The sequence below is a fragment of the Primulina tabacum genome, chromosome 2, assembly GCF_025594145.1.
Source record: "Primulina tabacum isolate GXHZ01 chromosome 2, ASM2559414v2, whole genome shotgun sequence".
Lineage (NCBI taxonomy): Eukaryota > Viridiplantae > Streptophyta > Magnoliopsida > Lamiales > Gesneriaceae > Primulina > Primulina tabacum.
In genome coordinates this window covers 28,513,849-28,525,475 of record NC_134551.1, presented here as the reverse complement: position 1 = coordinate 28,525,475, position 11,627 = coordinate 28,513,849, and positions in this window count along the sequence as shown.

Below are 11,627 nucleotides of genomic sequence, written 5' to 3'. Positions count from 1 at the left end.
TTGAAATATCTATTTTCACCGTCAGAATTGAATATGAGACAACGAAGATTGCTGGATTTATTGAAAGACTTTGATTGTGAAATCAAATACTATCCGGGGAAATCTAATGCAGCAGCTGATGCACTGAGTCAAAAGGTATGTTCTTTATCCTTATCGACGATTGGTGTTTCGAATTTGATTGAAGATTGTTGTTTGTCTGGATTAGTATTTGATACAGATTATCAACCTTTGAGATTATATACTATTCAAGTCGAACCAGAATTGATTTTGAAAATCAAAGAAGCGCAGAAAAGTGATCAGAATGTTCAGAATTCGATTTTGATGGTCAGAGCAGGGCATCGATCAGAATATCAGGTACTTGATGATTTACTGTATGTGAATAATTGTCTTGTTGTGCCAGATGTTTCAGATTTAAAATGACAGATATTGTCAGAAGCGCACAGTAGTCGATTTAGTATTCACCCTGGTGGCAGAAAGATGTATAATGATTTGCAAAGACCGTTTTGGTGGAAACAAATGAAAGTAGATATTGCAGAGTTTGTATCAAAATGTCTGAATTTCCAACAGGTGAAAGCCGAAAAAAAGAAACCAGGAGGTTTGTTACACAGCTTGTCTATTCCTGAATGAAAATGGGATCACATTTTTATGGATTTTGTGACAAAGCTACCACGTTCCTCCCGAGGTTGTGATGCGATTTGGGTCGTGATTGACAGATTGACCAAATTAGCATGTTTTATTCCGTACAAGATGACGTACAGACATGACCAGATGGCAGAGATTTATGTTAGAGAAGTGGTCAGATTGCATGGAGTGCCGAAGTCGATTGTATCAGACTGTGATCCTCGGTTTACTTCGCACTTTTGGCACAATTTGCAGCAAGCTCTAGGTACTAAATTGCACTTGAGTACCGCATATCATCCACAGACAGATGGACAGTCAGAGCGGACTATCCAGACATTAGAGGATATGCCTAGAGCTGTAGTGCTAGATTTTGGCACTAGTTGGCAAGATTCTTTGCCACTTTGTGAATTTTCGTACAACAACAGCTATCAGACGAGTATAGAGATGGCACCGTTTGAAGCGTTGTACGGCAAGATGTGCAGATCCCCTCTTTATTGGGATGATATTTTTGAGGTACCTGAGATTGGGCCTGATATGATTCGAGAGATGACTGAGAAAGTGAAGCTGATTCGTCAGAGAATGATAACAGCTCAAGACCGACAGGCCAAATATGCCAATGTTCGACGTCGACCATTGATATTTGAGGCAGGAGACAGAGTATTTCTGAAGATTTTTCCTTTCAGAGGCCTTGTCAGATTTGGCAAGAAAGGGAAGTTGTCTCCACGATATATTGGTCTTTATGAGATTCTCGAGAAGATATGAGATCGTGCCTATCGACTCGCCTTACCTCCTTCTTTATCTGAAATACATGATGTCTTTCATGTATCTTTATTGCGGAAGTATCTTCTTGATGCATATCATATTATTCAGCTAGATGAGGAAGAACTTGATGAGACACTGAGCTATTTTGAAAAGCCGATCCAGATTCTCGATCGTAAAGAAAAGCAGCTCCGAACGAAGACTATTCCGCTTGTGAAAGTTCAGTGGAGTCGTCATGGCATTGAAGAAGCTACCTGGGAGGCTGAGTCAGACATGTGACAGAAATTCCCAGAGTTATTTCATTGATGTGAGTCTATTTATTTAGCTTCTGTATATCTCCTTCTTGTATCTGATTTGATATCTGATTTAATTTCCTGTGATTTCGAGGACGAAATCAGATCTTAGAGAGGGAGAAATGTAATGCCCGAGATTTTTATTCTGTTAATCTGCGATTATTGATTATGAATTGATGTGATTAGAGACGGAAAGAATCAGACCGGGAAAGACGAAAGAAGATTTGAAGTATGTGCGAGGACTGAATCCCTCGCGCATATGCGCGACCGAGCAGGGCGCATATGCGCGAGGTAGGCAGAGAACCTCGCTCATATGCGTGATCAGGACCCGCGCATATGCACGAGTTGTTAGAGTAGGTGTCCGTCGAGCCAAGTGTTGGCCGAGGGTTCATGTTGAAACTCTATGTATAAACAATCTTTATTTTAATAATATTTGAAATTATTGTTTTGACACATCTTTATCTGTATACCCATGCTAGTTGTATAGATAAAGTCCTTGAATATACAAATAGTTTAAAGAATATGATATGCTCATATGATGAGTATCATGAAACTCATATTTGGAATACTGTAAGTTCTAAACAGTTCCTAGTCGATTCAGCCGCCGCTAAGAAGGATATAGGCCGCTCGAGTTCGAGACTAGTATCTACGATGTGAGTACCATGTTTCATTGGTAGGGGACATTGTGATGTCCGAACATGCAGATAGGTGCTTCTTATAGAGTGCACTGAACAACCCTCCATAAAGGACTTTCCAAGTGGTTCTCACTTATCGAGTGGAAACATCCTAGTTTATGGTTGTACTCCATTAGTTCTTATGACCCGGGACAACATTGAGACTCTATGTGCTAGCATTACACTTTGAATTGTTTACCGACTCTCATAGGGTCATCACGTGGCAAGGTTGGGTGTTTGTCGAAACATAAAGGAGTCGATGCATTGTAGTCGGGGATTCACCGCTTACCTTCGGGTATGGATATCCTATGTGTTCTCATGTATGTGTAGTATGAAATCTCTGATCAGAGTATGGTAGTAATTAGGAAAGGGGTTTCATAGATTACACCATCGATTCAACTACAACATGACACATAGTATCGATTCATTGACAACTCTCGATATACCAATGGTTGTCGAATCGGTCGGGATATATGAGTTGGAGGGAACGTACTGTACGCTAACCATAATTGAATGGTTTTTGCAGGCACTGACATTTGATACCTAGGGAATCATGTAAGCGATGCTGCTAGGCGTTTAACATGATTGGTTGGGTACTATCTGACTTGAGTTATGACGTTCTTTTTATCAAGGAGTTGATAATTAAGAATGGAGCAATTGTGGTATGCTCGAATAAGGACATGTTTAGTCCGAATCACATGGAGATGTGAACCCACGGCTAGTTGTATCAATGAACCATTGAGGGCCACACAAGTACTAGCTTTCTAGATCCCGTTGAAAAGTAAAATAGTTCAATGTGTTGAACGGCTTATAAAGGAATTTATAAGCGTAAGGAAAAATAGAAGTATGACTTCTATGAGGGAAATGTAACTTTTAATTTGTGGAAGTGTTCCTAAATTAAAAGTTTACCAAATAAATAATGTATTTGAAAATTGTGATTTTCATAAACATTATTATGGACTAAATTAAATTAATTCAAGTGTTGAATTAATTAAACACTAGTGGACCTAGTAGAGTCCAAATAATTATATTAATTCAAGTGTTGGATTAATTAAATAACATTGGGCCTTGTGGAGCCTAATTAGAAATAATTATTAAACTAGTGGACTTGAGTAAAATCAAGTAAATGTTAAATGATCTCAAATATGTTTGGGATTTTTAAATAAAAGTCCATGGGCTTTGTAAATGTTACAAGCCCACTTACATTGCATGCTTGGGAGGTGAAGAGTTGGGGAATATTTTTTATTAAAAAATTGCAAGGCATGCAAAAGGTGGTCTTAACTTTCTCATACACCAAGACAACTCATTCACTCTTCCTCCCCACCCCCTTTGGCCGAAATAATGTGCAAAAATTCTCCCTCATTTTGTTCTTCAATTGTTGGAGAAAACACTTCTCAAAGAAAAATCCTCCTATTTTTCTAGTGTAAAATATGAGGGGATCTACCTAGTTGGTGGTGGGCTTGATTTTGAGCAAGGTGTGCTCAAGGAAAGCTTGTAGAAATTCATCCTTTCAAGAGCCAAGTTGTTTACAACTTGGTTGGAGCAAGTTGTAGCCATCATCAAGCCTTTGTGATTGATAGGTATATCTTCTAAACACTCTATGAATGTCATATTTTGTATTTTTGTATTTGCTACACATCCTAGTACATGAGGTGTTCGGTTTTCTTGCTACAAAATAAATTTTGAACTTCCGTTGCGCTTTAGAACACCTAAAACCGATCCCCTTTCATGTGTATGGCAGAGAACCTCGCGCATATGCGCCGGAAGGGGACGTGCATATGCGCGAGCTGAGGACATGAAAGATACTGAGACCAATCGGTCTCGCGCATATGCGCCGAGGAAGGTCGCGCATATGTGCGAGACGTGCAATACAAAGATGAAGCCATATTTCTTTTCTATGCAAGTTGTATAAAAATTCTTCATTCCTCCTCAGACGAACTCAACCAAAACGAGAAAAGCTCCTAAGAATCTTCGAAGTTCTTTAAAGCATAAGAATTTAGATTTTACAAGATCCGTCCAGTAGAATTTTAATCTGAGTTCAGTACCGTACTCCTCGTGCCAAGAGCTTTAACAAGATGTAAGTTTTATTCAATTCCTGCATGGTTTGAAATTGAGATGTCGAAGGAATCATAATTTGATCTATATTATGTGTTCCTGAGAAATTAGTCATCGTATAATTGAAATCAGATCGAAGAACGGATACCGTATGAAATTGTTATGATTTTTCATATTGAATTTGATTGAGATTATACAGATTTGATATCAGATTGAGTTTGTTATCGATTATGAGTTGTTGAGATTGATATCTATTTATTACTGGGTATATCGAGATTGTGCCGTTATGCGGTTGAAATAGAATTAGATTGAATTCTGATTATATCCACTATTGATTGGGTTGTATATTGATATTGTACTCCTCGATATTGTCATTGCCAGATTGAGTATTGACAGATTCGAATTCGAGACTTCGACTTCGTCATATCGACAAGAGAAAGGTACAAATCAATGTTGAACCGGGAAGATACAACTCGAGTTAGATCTGACTTGAGTTTTCCCAAATCACATACTTTATGTTATTGCATTGATGTTTGCAATTCATGAGATTGATATGCTTAGTCTATGGATTTATAGCAAAGCTTGTATTGAGTCATGGGCGGATGTGCCTAGTCATTGGCGGAGGTGCCAAGTCTTTGGCGGATGTGCCAAGACACTGGATGTTTGGTTTATATCGATGTTGCTTAGGAGCATATCGACTTCTATTGCTGATATTCGATATGTGTGCCAATGTCCAGGACCGGGATCCCTAGATTAGAGATGAGTCGAGTCTGAGATGACGAGTCAAGATGTTATTTACAGCTTTATAGCGATTCATGTCTTTCAGATTTTGATACATGTTATTGATATCTGTTTCATGCTTTTATATCTGTTTATATGATTGCATGTATACGTTGTTTATACTGAGAATGTATTTCTCACCGGAGTTATCCGGCTGTTGTTGTGTTTGTATGTATGCATGACAACTGGTAGGACAGGATCAGGGTCACAAGAGGATGAGAAATCAAGATTAGCGTGGAGATCCGGACTTAGAAGTAGATTTTGGTTTACAACACTTGATGTTTAGTTGTAAATCGTAGTTTGAGATAAATTTACTTTGCACAAGACTTGTACTTTACTGTTGATATGTATATCAGATTGATTATCATATGTTCCACACTTATGTAATTTAAAGAAAAAAAAATTTAGACCCAGATTAATTAATTGATCATAATGATGATTAAGAAGACAAATTAGGTTCGGGTCCCCACAACTGAGGTCGCTGCTGTTGCGGCTGCTGAGGTGCCTGATAGGGCCTCTTGCCCTGCCTATCGACCTCGATGTCCCTCTGGTCCTGCTCTTCCGCCAAAGCTCTCGACACGGCACTTTCTTAACTCGTAGGACAAGCAACGCGAACATCACGGCGCAAGATCGGGTGCAACCCATCCACAAAATGCCTCAGCTTCTCCCGGGCATCATTTGCAATTAAGGGCGCAAAGTGACATCCCCTCTCAAACTTCCTGACGAAGTCTGCCACGCTGATGTCTCCCTGTTGCAGCGACATGAACTCCTCGGTCAGACGGAAGCGTACTTCTTCAGTGAAGTACTTGAAGTAGAATACGTCCTTAAACCCATTCCACGTCAGTGTTTGCAAGTTCACTAACACTGATGCACTTTCCCACCACAGTCTGGCGTCCCCTGTCAGAAGGAATGTGGCACACCTGACCCTATCTACATCTTGCAACTCAATAAATGCAAAAATCACCTCGATGGATTTAATCCATCCCTCGGCTATCATCGGGTCAGTGGTTCCCGAAAACTCCTTTGGGTCCATCCTCCTGAACCTCTCATACACAGCCTCTGGTCTGGGCCTCGCCCCTGTGTCCACTGCAGCCTGGTTCCCCACAAACTGTGCGAAGAACTGAGTCATACCTACAAGCATTTGTGCCTGCATTTTAGGAGTTGGGCGAGGGGGAGTGACCCTCTCTTCATCTCGAGCCTCTCTGTCCTCCTCCCTTGCTTCACGGTTAACCATACGTCTAGGAGGCATACTGTTCCAACATTTACCCAACATGCACGAACATCATATCAATATCATAAGATGCACTTAATTTAAACTTAAAACATGTACTTGATTAAATAATAACTTAATGCTTACTACATGAAATAATTTAAAACTTTAAAACTTACAGATTTGAGGTGTGACTTCGTGAACTTCTCGCAGCTGGCAGTAGGCATAACCCTTTATAGGAACACCGCTCTGATACCAACTGTAACGTACCGTACTTTTAAACTACTTTAAAATTTGTGGAAAATTAAAAATTTTCTTAATTAAATATAAACCTTCAAATTTTGATAACGATAAGCTGATCATTCAAAATATTTACAACGAAAAGATCGCAAATAAAGTTTGCTAAAAATACTTGTTTAAATATCGTAAACAATAACGTGAAATAAGAGTATTTGAAACATCATAATTTCTTAAAAACATGGGCGGTCCTCGGGTTTAGCCTCCTGATCAATCAAAGTCGGCTCATTGGTCCCTACCCCTCGTCTCCTCAAATTCATCCTCACCTGCATCGATCAAGTCTAGTGAGTCTAAAGACTCAACACGTATAAACTGGATATAACAAGTAATACGTAATAAAACCACATGAAACTTTAAAGTAGAGTCTACATACTTGAAACTTGAATGTAATAGCATAAACATACTTGAAACTTGAACGTAGTAGCTTAGACATAGACGTGCCATCATCATAAAACTTTTCATAAACATGCTTGCTTCATACATACCTGAACATACATAAACTTCATCATTTTGCATAGAGATATGTTTCAAAGCAAGTGACCCATACATAAATGTGCCTGATCAGACTAAACCACAATACTGGGCTGACAGGAAAAATCCACTGCCACATACATGAGATCCCCGGTCATGCTTTACCGAGTGGATTGGTCCCTGGTCATGTTTTACCGCTTTCCAATCCTGATCTAAACCCGGTCATGCTTTACCGGGGTGGAGAGGTCCTCGGCCACGTTCACCGACTTCTAAACTCATTCATAATTTGGTCACAAGACATTTTGCATACCTCAAAAACTTAAAAGTATTTTCTTTTGCACATCGAACATACTTACTTGGCCTTGAGGGATTCGTTGGATCTCTCTTGGGGCCACTGCTGCACCTACTAACACATTTCAAGTACTTAACTTTCATAACTTAGATTTAGGTAATCGCGCTCACCACCGAAGTAAATAAATAGCTTATGACATTCTAGATCGCTCGGGACTTGACCTCGTTTAATCATCGTACTAACCCATGACATCAAACCCCGAACAATCTCTAAAATGATGTGTGAACATTTCCAACAATAAAAGACATGAACTCACTATTTGAACTTGAAAATAAGTGGAAACCAAACATTATTCCAGATGGGGCCACGCTCGGGCAGTAACATATTACCGCTCGAGCGCCAGGTCTTCTGGAAACCTACACTCGGACAGAAAGAGTGGCGCTCGGGCGGTAAAACATTACCGCTCGGGCGCCGAGTGCACTGGACTCCGTGACTTAGAAGCTTAATATCTCCAAATTCGATTAAATGGACAGTGAACAATGCCTTGAGACTCATCCTAGGACACTATGGCACTGACTCGACTCCACAAAACGTCCCAAACGTCTCCAAAACGACGGATCATAAGCAACGCAACATAACCCATAAACCCAAAAACGTCGATCGAAAAGTCGCAGTATTTAAAATGACAGCAAACTTTGAGTTTTAAGATCCAAAAATGTTTCAAAATCGATCCAACTATTTTTTTTCAAACTTTTGCATAACATTCACATGTTTTTCATACAATAAACATCAAAATTATTAATATGACAAGATCGATGCAAAAACGAAAGAATATACATGCCTTTTGGTATTTAAAGTTATCGAACCGATGATACCATAGCGGGAGAGATGCGAGGGTTGATCCGGAACGATTAGTGGCTCGATTAACTTGAAGAAAAGTGACGAAAACTTGCTGGAAAATTGGAGAGGGAAGGGCGGCTGCACTTGGTTCTTAGAACCCTAGCTTTTCTTCAAAACAAATGGAAATGAAGAGGCAAGGAAATGTGTATGTATGTTTTAACGTGTATGTGTTGTGTGTAAGTGTGTGTGCGTATGTTTTTAATAATTAGGGGATAAAATTGTGCTTAACTAATAATTAACAACTAATTAAAATACTAACCTTTCTCTAACTTTAAATAGCATATCTTAATTTAAAATAAAATGTACAAGTGACAAATCTTTTAAAACTTTAAAGTCATACAAACATAAATAATTTAAAATATTGTAATTTCATAAATCATGCATCTCAAAATAATTTTAAACTTGAATTTAACAATTAAATAAATGCATGGTTTTACGTGTAGTGATTTTGGGCTTACACTTACACGACACACACACCCAAAAAAACTCTTTGGCTTCCACTCCTTTTCTTTTGAAGAAATCACACACACACCCAAAAACTCTTTGGCTTCCACTCCTTTTCTTTTGAAGAATTTCTAGGGTTCCAAGCTTTACCCCAACAGCCCCTCCCTCTTCGAATTTTCCGAGCAACTTTACATTCAGATTGAAGCAAGAAATCGAGTCGCAAATCATTCCGGATCAACCCTCGCACTCGTTCCGCTTCGGTATCGTCGTTTCGGTAACTTTAAAGATCAAAGGCATGTATAATATTTATTCAATGCATTGATCTTGTCATAATAGATATTTCGATGTATGTTATGCGTGAAAATTCAGGTTATTATGTGTAAAGTTTGAGCAAATATGTTTTGAAACGATTTCGAACAAATTTTAGATCTCAAAAATCGTTTTTGATGTCATTTCAAGTATTGTGTAATTTCAATTGGTTTTCAGAAAATATTTTCAACACAAAAATCGTAATACATTGAATTATATTCGATTTGACAGTGAATTCGTAATTTTTGGACAAGGCACTAGTGAGATATAGCCTTTTTTACGTGACTGCTCAAGGAAAGTTTTGCTCTTAGAACGCAGAACAGTTGTTTGTTGTCAATTCGAGTGCTGTGACTTTTTGGTTGATTTTCTGGTAATACCTTCAACATATGAAATGTAATACATCGTGTTGTCTTCGATTTGACAGTAAATTAGTAGTTTTTTGGCAAGCAACGAGTGAGATATAGCCTTTTCTTGTGACTGCTCATGGAAAAAAAAATTTAGAACACAGAACAGTTGTCTGGTGTAAATTCGAGTGCTGCGAAATTTTTGGTCGATTTTCTGGAAATGATTTGTTGGAACTTTTCAAGTTCCCAATCTTGATTTTGATGATAACAAAACTTGTTAATTTTTGTTATTATAATCTACCTTACTGTGCAGCAGTTACGATCACTCACGAGCTGTTTACATCGCAAGCTGAAGACTTAACTGATCGCACAAACTGAATCAGTCTAACTGTTACGTCAATTGAGCAGTCCAGCTGATTGTCCAGTTGATAGGTGGTTCAGCAGGATAACCTCAGAATCCTGGCCAGCTGAATGAGTGTTCAACTGATGAAGAAACCCAGATGATCAGTTCAACTGAACGAGAGTGAAATCAGTTCAACTGAAGAGTCAACTGATTTCACCAGCCCAGCTTAAGATCATTTTGAAAGAGGATCGATTAAGGTGCTTGCTTGCGCAACGGAAGTTTCAAAATTATTTTTCTAGCAAGAAAATCGAGCACCCTAAACTATAGTGTGTAGCAAATACAATAAAACATAAAATGACATTCATAGGATGTTTAAAGATTATACCTATCAATCTTAAAAGATTGATGATGCCTCCAACTTAGTTGTCAAACAACCAAGCTATTCAATGGCAAGATTGATCTACAAGCTTCCAAGAGCACACCTTGCTAAAAATCAAGCCCACCACCAACAAGAAAGGTCAACCTTACACTTGCACTATAAAATGTAAAGCATTTTTCTTTGAGAAGGGAATGTTTTTCTTCAAAAATTGAAGAACAAAATTGATGGAAAATGTCTTCAAATTTCGGCCAAAAACCTTGTAAGAGAGAGGGAGGAGTGTAATTTTTTTTTTTTTTTGTATGAAAAAGTAAAAGTGAGCATGTACATGCCATGCCTTGGATGTTGAAAAATTAGACTCCAACCATTCACCTTTCATGCATGCAATTCTATTTGGGCTTGTAACAATTACAAAGCCCATGGACTTTTATTTAAATGTCTCAAAAATATTTGAGACCATTTAAACCTTACTTGATTTTACTCAAGCCCACTAGTTGAATAATTATTTCTAATTTGGCTCTACAAGGCCCAATGTTGTTTAATCAATTCAACACTTGAATTAATTTAATTATTTGGACTCTACTAGATCCACTAGTGTTTAATTAATTCAACACTTGAATTAATTTAATTTAGTCCATAATAATGTTTATGAAATTCACAATTTTCGAATACATTATTTGTTTGGTCAACTTTTAATTTAGGAACACTTCCTCAAATTAAAAGTCACATTCCCCTTATAAAAGTCATACTTCTAATTTTCTTTGCGCTTATAAACTTCTTTATAAGCCGTTCAACACATTGAACTATTTTTACTTCTCAACGGGATCTAGAAAGTTAACATTTGTGTGGCCCTCAATGGTTCATTGATACAACTAGCCGTGGGTTGACATCTTAATGTGATTCGGACTAAACATGTCCTTATTTGAGCATACTCCAATTGTTCCATTCTTAATTATCAACTCCTTGATAATAAGAACGTCAGAACATAAGTCTGACAGTGCCCAACCAATCATGTCAAATGCCTAGCAGCATCGCTTACATGATTCCCTAGGTATCAAATGATAGTGCCTGCAAGAACCATTTAATTATGGTTAGCGTACAGTACGGTCCCTTCATTTCATATATCCCTACCGATTCGACAACTATTGGTATATCGAGAGCTGTCAAAGAATCGATACTATGTGTCATGTCGTAGTTGCATCGATGGTGTAATCAAAGAAACCCTTTTCTTAATTACCACCATACTCTGATCAGAGATTTCAAACTACATACACATAGGATATCCATACCCGAAGGTAAGCGGTGAATCCCCGACTACAATGCATCGACTCCTATATGTTTCGACAAAACACCCAACCCTGCCACCTGATGACTCCATATGAGTCGGTAAACAAGTCAAAGTGCAATGCTAGCATATAGAGTCTCAATGTTGTCCCGGTTCATAAGGACTAATGGTTAC